Source organism: Panthera uncia, chromosome D1 (genome assembly GCF_023721935.1).
Source record: "Panthera uncia isolate 11264 chromosome D1, Puncia_PCG_1.0, whole genome shotgun sequence".
NCBI classification, from domain to species: Eukaryota; Metazoa; Chordata; class Mammalia; order Carnivora; family Felidae; genus Panthera; species Panthera uncia.
The window spans coordinates 3,650,574-3,662,876 of NC_064808.1; the positions used below are offsets into that span (position 1 = coordinate 3,650,574).

Genomic DNA, 12,303 nt, shown 5'->3' on the forward strand with positions numbered 1-12,303 from the left:
GAGCCCCGCGTCAGGCTCTGGGCTGATGGCTCGGAGCCTGGAGCCTGTTTCCGATTCTGTGTCTCCCTCTCTCTCTGCCCCTCCCCCGTTCATGCTCTGTCTCTCTCTGTCCCAAAAAAATAAATAAAAAACGTTGGAAAAAAAAAAATTTAAACAAAAAAAAAATAAACGTTAAAAAAAAAAAATCTTAAAAAAAATAAATAAATAAAAAGTCCCACAAACACAGTAAAAAGACAAGTCACAAATTGGGAAAAGACATTTTTCACACAATCAAAGATTATTAATCAGAATACACAAGAGTTTCTACAGGGGAGACTGGCTGGCTCAGTGGTGGAGCGTGCGACTCGATCTCAGGGTTGTGAGTTCAGGCCCCACACTGGGTGTAAAGTTAACTTTAAAAAAAAATGAGAGAAAAAAGAATTCCTACAAATAAGAAAAAACAAAGAACTCAGTTTAAAAAAAAAAGAAAGAAACAGCCATTTCACAGAAGTGGAAATCCAAATAACCAAAAAGATGCTTAACTTCATCAGTAATCAGAGAAAAGAACAGTAAAACCATGCAAAAATGAGGGGAGCCTGGGTGGCTCAGTCGACTGAGCGTCTGACTTCAGCTCAGGTCGTGATCTCACGGTCTGTGAGTTCGAGCCCCACGTCGGGCTCTGTGCTGACAGCTTGGAGCCTGGAGCCTGCTTCGGATTCTGTGTCTCCCTCTCTCTCTGCCCCTAACCCACTCACATTCTGTCTCTGTCTCTCTCAAAAATAAACATTAAAAAACAAAACAAAACCCTATGCAAAAATGAGAATCTGAAGAGACTTTCTTCTAAGGGATGGGATGGGACAGCCAACCAGCCAGTGAGCACACGTGGGCCTGTCCACCAGCATGAGTCATCGGGGAAGTGCAGCTCAAAACCACAGGGAGATACCACACTCCACACCCACTAGGCTGGCTATTAATGTTTTTGAAACGGAAAATAATAAATGTCAGCAAGGACACGGAGAAACTACAACCCTGATATAGTGCTGGGGGGAACGTAATATGGTGCAGCCCCTTGGGAAAACAGTTAGGTAGTTCCTCAAAATGTTAAACATGCCATTACCACGATCCCTAACAATTCCACTCCTAAGCAAACGCGGAGGAAAATAAGAACGTTATGTCCGCCCAAAGACGTATACACAAATGCTCTTAGCGGTACCACTCACGACAGTCAAAAAGCAGAAACAACCCACCGGATAACAACACGTGGTGTATCCATACAACAGAACATCACTGGACAATAAAAAGCAACAGACTACCGATGCTGACACCTTCCACAACGTGGACGGACCTTGAGAACGTTTTGCTAAGCGAAAGAAACCAGACACGAAAGAACTCACGGTGTGCGATTCCAATCACGTGAAATGTCCAGAACAGGCAAATCTACAGAAAGAGAAGGTGCACAGTGGTTGCCAAGAGGTAAGCAGAAATAGGGAATGACTGCTCGAGGGGACAAGGTTTCTTTGGGGGGGGGGGGGGGGGAGGGGGGATGAAAACGTTCTAAAATTAGACTGTGGCACTCTTGACACGATCCTATAAACACACGAAAACCTGTTAAATCCTACACTTCAAATGGATGAAGTGTATATGTGAATTCTATCTCAATAAGGTGGCTATATTTTTAAAAACGAGATGTAGGTTCGTACCCACCAAATTGGCAAATATGAAAGTGTGACAAAGCCAGCGCTGGCAAGGATGCGGGACAACAGTGCCTGCCGGAAGGTAAGTGGAACAGCCACCCTGGAATACGATCTGCAGCGTTTACGCAAGTTAAAGACGTTCAGGTCCCGCGCTTGTACTTCGCTGCACCGCTCTTCGAGGCCTACGCCCTGGAGAAACGTTTCTGCCTTTGTTCAAAGCGGCACCAGCACCGTTTCTCGACTGCAAACAACCCTACCCTCCGGTGCTGGGACAAAGACGAGATGAGACGTACGTACGCGGTGAGCAACAGGACAGAGCACAGAAGCCGGGAGGCGTGAAGCACGGCCACGTGCCCAAGGGTGGCCGCAGCTGCCCGTCTACACACGCTCACTCCCCCCGCCCCCCACCAGGGGCAGCTCCGTGGCCCCCCACGACAGCCCCTCCCTTGACCTCCTCTGGCTTTGCCACTTAGGCTCCAGGAAACCCACAACCCCACGGGGCCTGCTCGTGTCTGCTAAGACAAAGGCAAGTGCAAGCGCTGCTCCCCCCTGAACGTGGCCCGACTTTCCCTCGGCTTCCACACCTTCCCTCCTCTCCTCTCGCCCCACCAGCCGCCACTCACCCTAACGTTCACGGACTGCTGCTAACTTCCTATTTCCCCAAGAAATGAAAGAAAGAGGGAAATGCCCACGTGCTCCCACTGCCCTGCGCCCCCCAAGGAGGAGCCCACGGCTCCGGCCCGTGTCCCCCCTGCGTCACCGGTCGCTCACTCTCTGAACAATCGATCGCCTCCCCCAGTGTGACAAAATGCCGTCATTTCTCCCATCTCGACAAAACCTTCTCGGGGTCCCAAATGTCCCTTCAGTGTCCCAGCACACGCCCAGAAAGAACTCTACCTGCTCTCCTCTTCTCTCCATCCTTCGTGAACCCCCCCCCCCCCCCCCCCAGGCTTCTCGTGCACCGCCACGTGGGAACTGCTCTCGTCAAGGTCATCGACAACTTCCGTGCTGCCAAAGCCACCCAGCGAGGCCTGGGCCTCATTTCACTTGACCAGATGCAGAAGCGCTGGCCACAGGTCCCCCAGCCCGGTCCTCCTCCTCCGCCTCGGAGGCCGCCTTCCCGTCGTGCCTGCCGACTCGGTCCTCATTCCTCAGTGTCCCCATTCCACCTTCGGGCTCCCAGGTGCCCTCACAACACAGAAGACCAACATTTCCGTCCTCAGCCCAGACCTCTCCCCCCGAGTGCAGACAGCCGAACCCTGCACGTGTCCGGCTGGCCCTCTAAAAGCTCCACGGACTTACCAGGTCCGAGCTCTCCCCAGCCTTTGGTAAGATGTCCGCACCCTGCACCTCCCGTGGTCTTCCCGTTCTTCACAGGTGACAACCCCCACGGCCAGCAAAGCCCCGCACCCTTCACTCTGCTCCCACGCTGCCATTCCATCTGCCCACAAACCCCGTCAGCTCTACCTTCAAGAGGCATCCAGAACCCACCCACTTCTCACGGCCACCCAGGGCCCCTCGGTCCCAGCTGCCGCTACTGCTGACGGGTCCTGTGGCAGCACCGGGGCAGCTGTTCTCACAGCTTCGGGGGACTCTTCCAAAAACATAAGTCAGGCCTCGTGCCACACTTCTGCTCCAAACACTATGGGGACCTCCCATCTCATTCAGAGGAAAAGATAAAATCCTAATGCTGGCCCGTGTGACTGGCTCGCGACCAGCACCTCTGCCACTCTCCCCGGGCTCTCCCTCCAGCCAGCGGGCCTCCCCAGTGTCCCTTCAACACAGCAGGCACGACCCTTCTTCGTGCCCCCAGCTGACTCTCTGCCTGTAAGGCTCCTCCAGGCCCCGGCCCTAGGGCTGCCTCACCTCCTTCTCAAGGAGGTCCACCCTGACCCCCTTTCAATCTTCAAACAGCCCCCACCATCCCACCTCCCGGCTTTGCTTTCCTCCCTACGATATCACTCACCATATCACTGCCGCAGCTTTGACCTACCTGTTAACTATCTTTGCCCGATGAATTGTAAGCTCCATGGGGACAGAGACTTTCGTCCGCTTTACTCATGCCAGCGCACCCAGCATCAGAACATAGGTCTTAGCGCCTAAGACATAGTAAGTACTCAAACATTTGAATGAAGGAATCTCAAAACACATTGTGGGGGAAGGGGGAAGTCACAGAACAAAATGATTCAATTCGTATACTTTAAAGATTGCAAAAAATTAAGTTACATTATATAAGGATACGTTCACATATGGCAACACCACAAAGAAAATGAGACAGGTAGGGTAGTGCTTGCCCTCCTGAAGTCGGAAGAAAAGGTGGTCAGAGAAAGACCTAGCGAGAGCCACAGGTACTGGCAACATTCTATTCCTTAAGCTGGTTACTGGCTACACAGTTGCTGGTTTTAACATTTACGGTGGACACACACTGCTCCACTCTCTCTGAATTGATGATCTCATAAAAAATTAAAATACAAAAGCAGGTTAGAGCAGGACAGCCCCACCACCTGCCTCTTGTGAGGTTTTAGCTTTTGGAATAGTTTTATTATTTTTTCACTAGCATGTAATTGACAAACAACATTATCCTAGTTTGAAACGTACAACATAGTGATTTGGTGTTTACACACTCCGCACTGTTTTTGTAAATAATGTTTCACTGGAAGACAGCCAGCCTCATTTGTTTACATGTTGTCTATGGCTGCTTTCATGCCACAACGGCAGAGCTGAGTCGTTAAAGATTCTACACCCCGCAAAGCCTAACATATTTACTAACTGGTCCTCTACAGAGAAGAGGTGTCTGGTTGTAATGCAGAATTTGTAAAGAAATTAAGTGCAAAATAAAGAAAGATCCAATCGTATGTTAAAACACATCGATCCCTCAAGGCCTGTGTGATTTTCTTCAAGAACACAGTACGCCGAAAAACACAGTTCTACGAAACAGAGGACACTCTAAAGCAAACGGAGTTACCTTTACAATGTCCCAAGTGCCAGAGGGATTTTAAAGACCGTTTTAGAGAGCAAAGTGCAAAACCTCAAATATATGATCTCTACTCCCATCAAAGAAATATGATCACATTTACCTAAGCACATATAATATAATCCAGATTTGAAAAAAAAACATGCAGAGCAACACTAACGCCATAAGCCCCCCTCATCCGTATCACTATCACCCAGGACCACCCCAGAGCAGCTCGTCGGACCTCAAAGTCCTGTAAGATCCCTTAAAATTGCATTTTACCTCTTTAGAGCATTCACTACACCTTATATTAGAGCCATTTCTGTACTTACTTCTATTGTTATTATGAAGAAGACTGAGAACAGTAATACCAATAAAAATACTACTCTGTTCCAACCATTGTGCAAATGAGTTTATATTTAATATTCATGTCACAGATAAGGAAACCAAGGAACAAAGATGTCGTCGGATATTAGGGTTACACAGCTGGGAAGACTTTGGGAGCCAGGACTCAAAGCAGCTATTTTAGGTCCTCGCATACTCTTGACCTCCACGACATACTCTGAATCGGGGAAAGAGAACAGTATTAATCTGTGAAACCCCCTAGTTTAAGATACTATGCCATGACAGGCGCCAAAAGCATAGCTGTTGAATTCATGTAAGGGTGTAATAAATTGAGGACGAGAGGTCTACCATGGGAAGGGCATGTTTTGACCAGAAGGGACAGGGTCTTGGCAAGCAGGCACCAGAGGCAGACGAGACATGCCCCATGCCCGCTGTCCAGAGGCAACAGAAAACCTTTGTACCTCCAGGGAGACACTGTCCCCTCGTCTACGACAATGACAGAAAACTGACAAGTACTACCACCAAAAGGAAACAATTCAGAAATTAAGCATTTATTCTTAATTCTCAGTGAGATCCAGTTGTGATGTCACTCTTGAAACAAATGACACTAGAAACTGTGGTCTAGTGGGGCCACCAAAACCGGAAGGCATCACCCAGGAACAGAGAGATCTATCTGCTGCCTATGGCTCCATTCTCCAGCATGGCCTACACTCTTCTCTAAGAATCAATGACCTCGAAGTTTTGTTCCAGCTCCAAAACCATGACTTTCAAGAAAGGAAACCCCAAAGAGCCAATCAAGTCAGTCTTTTCAATGTTCCTCCTGCCACTGCCCCCATCTAGAGACAGAAAGCCCAAATCTCACCAAGGCCCAGCCAATGCATATGAACCACCAGGCCACCATGGAGCGTGACTTAGCGGGGAGTGTAGCACGCCCGCCTTACTTGCCCCGATCAGGGTCTCGGGGTGCCTCGCATGCTCACCCAAGCTTTCCTTTCTCTTCCTGCCAAAGTACGTCTCTGGTGCCAGCACTGCTGTTCAGATTTGTATCCAGGTACGGGGAACTCAAGGCTCCAACCAGCAATCTGAAGAGCTTTCTCCAAATCTGACTCGACATTCAGTCACACCCTTACTTCTGCAGACTTTGTGTTCTACTCTCTAACTCCAAAATAAGAATCTGTAATTCATCTTTCCTTTGGGTTACCAGATTTCATGGCAGTCAACCTCTGGGGCACACAAGCCATTCAAGTCAATATATATTCCCACTGAAAGAAATACCACCCTAGTCTTCTCCAAAGTCACCAAGAAGTACAAAACCAATCAGAGCTTCTTTATATTAGTAAAAAGATGTTCAGAACCAATCAAACTTCATCTGTATAAATTCACAGATGACTGTGTCGTCTTCACTAATACTTATTACAAAGCAGGTCAACACTAGCCAGCTGTGAGTGACGAGTAGTAAAACACTTCTGCTCAGAACTAAGCCCAGACTGCTAAATCCAGGACATGAAATTGTCTCCATTAAGGTGAGAAGTCTTTCAACTACTACCAAGGTTCCTCCTACTTGCTTCTTCACGAGCTGATCTTCCTGGTATCCAGAGGTCAGTCCACAATCATTTAAGCCCTGAAATAAACTGGGTATTGATCCGACTAGTAACTATCAACCCTCTCCAAGTAAAGAAAAATAAATGGGGAGGGAGAGAGGAAGAAAGGGGTTTTCCGTGGCAACTAAATCTAAGCCAAAGTCAAAAGGCCACAGAAACAAACCTCTAGTCAGCCTAGACCCAACTGCAGCAGGAAAAACAAAAAAACACTCCCATTAGAGACACAATCAATTCCAAGGATGCTCAAGATGTTCATTCAGTGAGAACCTACACAGAGCCTCTGATCGGTACGGGAGCAGTCTGTGTTTCTGGTTTGACCAACAACCATCATCTATGGAGCAAAACCCAATACAGACCGATCCTATTCGCCATTACAAAACAGCTTCGCCAGCACAGAAACGGCACTGCTTTCTAAGACACACCAACCAAAGAAGCAAGGCAAAGTAACCACTTAATACACTTAAAAAACAAAGGTGTAACTATCTTCTTAAGTGGCAAGAGACTTCTGGCAAATTCAACCCCCAAGGAGCAAAACCTAAGCTCCTTCTGCCCAGGCTTGTAGGGCCTCCCTGAGGAGCCTACTTACCTACTCCGTGGACAATTCTAACAAGCTTTGTTACCTGGCCTCCCAGCCAAAACTGCATCCCTTTTATAATTGCTACCTCTCCCTCCAGAGTGCAAGTCCTTAAGTGCCTGTTCGTGAGTGAGTCCCTAATACGGCTCCTGGCAGAGTAAGGATTCAATTACTCTATTTGCTGATCAAATAAATGAAGATTAGAAGAAGTTGATGGGGGAGGGGTCGTTCGTCCTTCTCAACAGCAGCCATAAGCTGATTTCAGGATGAAAGATTAGAAGGTGCCACCATGATCTTCTTTCTCCCTTTTAGATGCCCAGATACTAACATTCGATTGCTGGAAATCTGTAGTTTTTAAACCAGTGTTCTTCCATTCAACAAACAAGACAATCCAAATTGTAAGTATGTGTAAGAAAAGGATCCCTGCCCTTCTGCTAACGCACCTCTTCCCGCTCCCCAACTCCACCGCCAGGAAGAGAAACACTCCCCCACTTGGGTCAGAGTCCAGAGCACAGAGGAGCCTCCTTTCCTAGCAGGCAAGGGTCTCTGTGTTAAAATGTTACGCATGGAGTATGCCTCTCTCTTGCCCTAAAAAGGCAGAACTGGCAAAGAGATCCAGGGCTAACTCTCTGCAAATAGGCCTTCATTACAAAAGGAAAAAAAACAACAACAAAAAGATAATGATGAAGCTTGCATCTAAAAACAGAACTGACAACTGACTGACAGGATGGGAGCAAAGGATATAAAACTCAAAAATCACGTTCTAGGAGTAGGAGCAAACAGCCCTAAACACCTGAGAGCTGCACAACACAGTGATGTATTCTCACGAGGTAAAGGAAAAGTTTCTAAATTATATTATAAAATCTATTCACTTAAAATTTCTTTTAAAGTTCAGTCTTCAGGGATGCCCGGGTGGCTCAGTCGATTAAGTGTCCGACTTCAGCTCAGGTCATGATCTCGCGGTTCGTGGGTTTGATCCCCGCGTCGGGCTCTGTGCTGACAGCTCAGAGCCTGGAGCTGCTTCCAATTCTGGGTCTCCCTCTCTCTCTGCCCCTCCCCTGCTCGCATGCTCGCTCCCTCTCTCTCTTAAAAAAATAAGTAAATATTAAAGTCCAGTCTTGAGGCACCTGAAACTAATGTGTGTACACCAAGTATCCCCACTACTAAGTGATCTCCTAGGTAGGATCTAGGTGCCACAAAGACAGAGCTCACAGGTCACCTGAAGGATTCCTTGGCCAAGTGGTCATTACCGTCTGTGGTCTTGAGCAGTGGTTCCAAAACCTAGCTACACTTCATTACTACCTGGGGAGCATTCTAAAAATATATTCTTGGGGCCCCTGGGTGGCTCAGTCAGTTGAGCATCTGACTCTTGATTTCGGCTCAGGTCACGATCTCATGGTTCATAGGATCAAGCCGTGAGTCGGAATCCACGCTAACAGCAAGGAGCCTGCTTGGGATTCTCTTCCTCCCGCTGCTTCTCTGGCCCCTCCTGGCTCATTCTCATTCTCTCTCTCAAAATAAATAAATAAAACTTTAAAAAATACATTCTCAATACCACCACAAATTTCCAGAGGTGGGGTCCATCATCCTTGGTCTTAAAAATGTCCCAGGGGCACCTGGGTGGCTCAGTTGGTTAGGTGATCAACTCTTGATTTCAGCTCAGGTCATGATCTTGTGGTTTGTGGGATTCTCCCTCCCTCTCTCCTGCCCCCCCCTTCCCTGCTCACATACACACAGTCTCTCTCTCTCTCAAAATAAAGAAACATTAAAAAACAACAACAACAAAAAGTCCTAAGTGATTCTAATGTGTGCCAGTCTAGCATCTATCTACAACACAGTTTCTCAACTTCTACACTATTAATTTTGGGGGCTGGGTAATTTTAGGGTGCTATCTTGTGCATTACAGACTGTTTAGCAGCATCCCCGGCCTCTTATCTTCTAGAAGCCAAATTGCACATTGCCCACTCCCACAGGCAGGACGTGCAAAAATGTCTCCAGACATTGCCAGATGTTTCTTTAGGGGCAAAACTGCCTCCCAACCATGAAACACATACCTAGAGCAAATCAAAAACCAGTTACTTGAGATTCTCTTAAGGAAAAAGAAGAAATAAGACAGATGCTTAAAGCCAAGAGTCCAGGTTTATTTTTTTCAGTCCATCTCACCTAAGAAGAGTAGCTAACACACTACTCGGCCCACACAAGGACTCAGCTCTTGACTCATGAGGACCAAACCACAGCTTCTGCTGCTTTTCATGAAATAAACTCAAGGCTGAGTTTCAGGTAAGTAGATAATTAGAAGAACTGCATTGTCACTACCATGTATTCTTCTTAGGGGTAATAAAACATTATAAAATTTGGACCAACATATACTGAAGCTGCCTCTCAACTGCCCAAAATATGACATTTCAAGAAAGAAGTTCACAACGGCAACAAACTAAATACCGATCCTGACAAATACTGTTGTTTTTTCTTAAATTTTTTTTGGTAACATTTACTTACTTTTGAGAGACAGACAGAGACAGAGCATAAGTGGGGGAGGGGCAGAGAGAGGGGGAGACACAGAATCCGAAGCAGGCTCCAGGCTCTGAGCTGTCGGCCCAGAGCCTGATGTGGGGCTCGAACCCATGAACCACGAGATCATGACCCAAGCTGAAGTCGGACGCTCATCCGACTGAGCCACCCAGGCGCCCCAGTGACAAATACTGTTTTAAGAAAGAGGTTTTTGTATACTAACTGGAATTTAAAACTTGAAAGAAAAAAAAAAGAGAGAGAGAGATTTTGCCTGTGATAAGCACAATGCCTTTGCACCAAAGCAATGCAAAAGTTACCTTAAAGGAGCGAACGACACTCTGTCAAATCTTACCACCATTCATTTTCTGTCCAGCTGTGGTCTGATTCTCAAATTCTCAAGTAGTTAATTCAAACCAGCAAGTTTTTGTTTTGTTTTGCATACTTCACACAAAAGCTAAAGTTTTCTAATCCAAAACCCTGTTCTTAAGTTACCCCAGGCGAGATGCCCACCTCTACTTAAAAGTGCACAGGGGAGGGGCGCCTGGGTGGCTCAGTCGGTTAAGCATCCGACTTCGGCCCAGGTCATGATCTCACGGTTTGTGAGTTCGAGCCCCGCATCAGGCTCTGTGCTGAAAGCTTGGAGCCTGGAGCCTGGAGCCTGGAGCCTGCTTCGGAGTCTGTGTCTCCCTCTCTCTGTCTCTGCACCTCCCGAGCTCATGCTCACTCTCTGTCTCTGTCAAAAATAAATAAACTTAAAAAAAAAATTAAAAAATAAAAAAAGTGCACAGGGGCACCCGGGTGGCTCAGTCGGTTAAGCGGCCGACTTCGGCTCAGGTCATGTTCTCGCGGTCCATGAGTTCGAGCCCCGCGTCAGGCTCTGTGCTGACAGCTCGAAGCCCGGAGCCTGCTTCGGATTCTGTGTCTCCTTCTCTCTCTGACCCTCCCCCATTCATGCTCTGTCTCTCTCTGTCTCAAAAAAAAAAAAAAAAAAAAAAGTGCACAGAAACACTGCCCCAGTGCAAGCGAAGCAAGCCAGGTCCCAAGCAAGTGACACCGAGGGAAGGGCACCACGGTTCCGAGTAGCAGGGATTAAGAGACTGTGAGTAAGTGTGTGACCGAGCGGATGGCATTCTGTTATTAGAGGCTCCAGACTCCCTAATCAGACACACCGAAGGCAAAACACTTCCGAAGCGTCCGTGGGAGAACGGTGACTTCCCAAATGAGGCTTGAAGTACATCTCAACACGCAGCACCCTTGCAAACCTCGATAACCCGGAGAACCCGGACGAACAGATACGGGGACCATAAAACTGGAGTTGACAGACACGGGGACCAATCGCACCGAGGGCCTCGTCTCCCCACGCAGGCAGGAAGAGAATCGGACCCGAGCTCCCGACAGGCTTTTCCTCAATTACCCACCTCTCAGACAAAACACTCCGAAGCACCAGCATGAGCTTATCACTTCAGGAAACACCGGTGATTTAATGAATCTTCAGCCACCCCTCTCCTGGAAAAGTTAGAATAACTTCCAGCCTGTTTTCTCCGCAAACCTGACGGTGAAACACACAGGGCTTTCTGGAGACCGTCACCGAGGGCCAGGGCTTACACGCTCATTCGACTTCCTAACGGTAATCCAAACATTCAAAAATCAAATTTAAATTGGCACCAATAGCCACTAATCGCACCAAGCTGATTCTGCGCGCCAGGCACCGTTGCTAACTCGTTCCCTCCCCACAAACGCGGGAGATGGACTATTATTATTGCCGTGTTACAGGGAAAGCAGACAAGCGGGGTAACTTGTCCAAGGTCGCGAGCCAGCAAGTGGTGAAGCCAAGACCTCAAGCCAGGCACTCTAGCTTCGCAGTAGAGAAAAGCTGAGATCCCGCCACCGCTTAGGAGACCTTCACTCGAGTGGCTGGACATCTGGAGCCCCTCTCCCACTCGCCGCCTCCCTGCAACGTGACCTTGAGGACAAAAACCAAAGTAAACTTCCCATTAGCAGAGTGGGACGACATCCACGCCGACGGGTGCTGTGGGGACGAGAGGAAACAACCACGTAAAAAGCAAAACATAAACAAAGCTCTAGCCGACCCGCTAGGAAACGTTAAGAAGGACCGGGAACGCCGCGGGAAGCTCGGAGGCTGAAGCGTCAGGGCGCAGGGATGCTCGCAAGGGCTCCTTCCGCGCCCTTACAACCGAAAAGTCCAAGTTGAGATGGGAGCGAGCGGCACCCGGGAGGAAAGCCCTCCAAGTCCGCAGCGGATGGGCTGCTTTAAGAGGGAGGTACTTCCAGCCACACGAAGGACCACCCCCCCGCTCATATTCGCCGGGGAGGCGTTCGTGACCAGGTCCACCTTCGAGTCACAACACCGGAGTTAAAAAGCCGCTCGGAAGGCTATTTACATACTCCGAGCCGGGTTCTGCGTGTCCCGATGACTCTGCGGCCAAAGAGCACAAACGCACAGAACTTGTTTCCCGCAGAACGGAGCCCAACAATGGCCTTCGAGAGTCTGCGGCGAGCTGCCGCCTCAACTTGACACGCTCGCGGGCCCGCGCCCAGAGAAGTTGTCCGGGGCGGGCCGGAGCCGAGCGGGGCCCGGCCGGGTTAGGGGCGCGCCCCGCCCGCCGCCGCCGCGCAAGGCCGCGG

The 12,303-nt window shown here is 48.7% G+C and overlaps 1 protein-coding gene and 1 long non-coding RNA gene across 16 annotated transcripts in view; one reads left to right on the top strand and one right to left on the bottom strand.

The window, feature by feature from the left end:
* Positions 1-12,303, bottom strand: part of PPP6R3 (protein phosphatase 6 regulatory subunit 3) — a 138,405-nt gene that overhangs the window by 125,597 nt on the left and 505 nt on the right. For 14 of the 15 annotated variants that reach the window (XM_049641945.1, XM_049641938.1, XM_049641929.1 and 11 more), the window contains exon 1: positions 11,076-11,221. The exons of the other annotated variant lie outside the window; for it this stretch is intronic. The gene's annotated coding sequence lies outside the window, so the exon portion shown is untranslated. Of the gene's footprint in view, positions 1-11,075; positions 11,222-12,303 lie in introns of those variants that run through there. 15 annotated transcript variants of the gene reach the window in all.
* Positions 11,197-11,725, top strand: LOC125930213 (uncharacterized). Its single transcript, XR_007460115.1, has 2 exons — positions 11,197-11,284; positions 11,656-11,725. It is a non-coding gene; the product is annotated as an uncharacterized LOC125930213 (long non-coding RNA).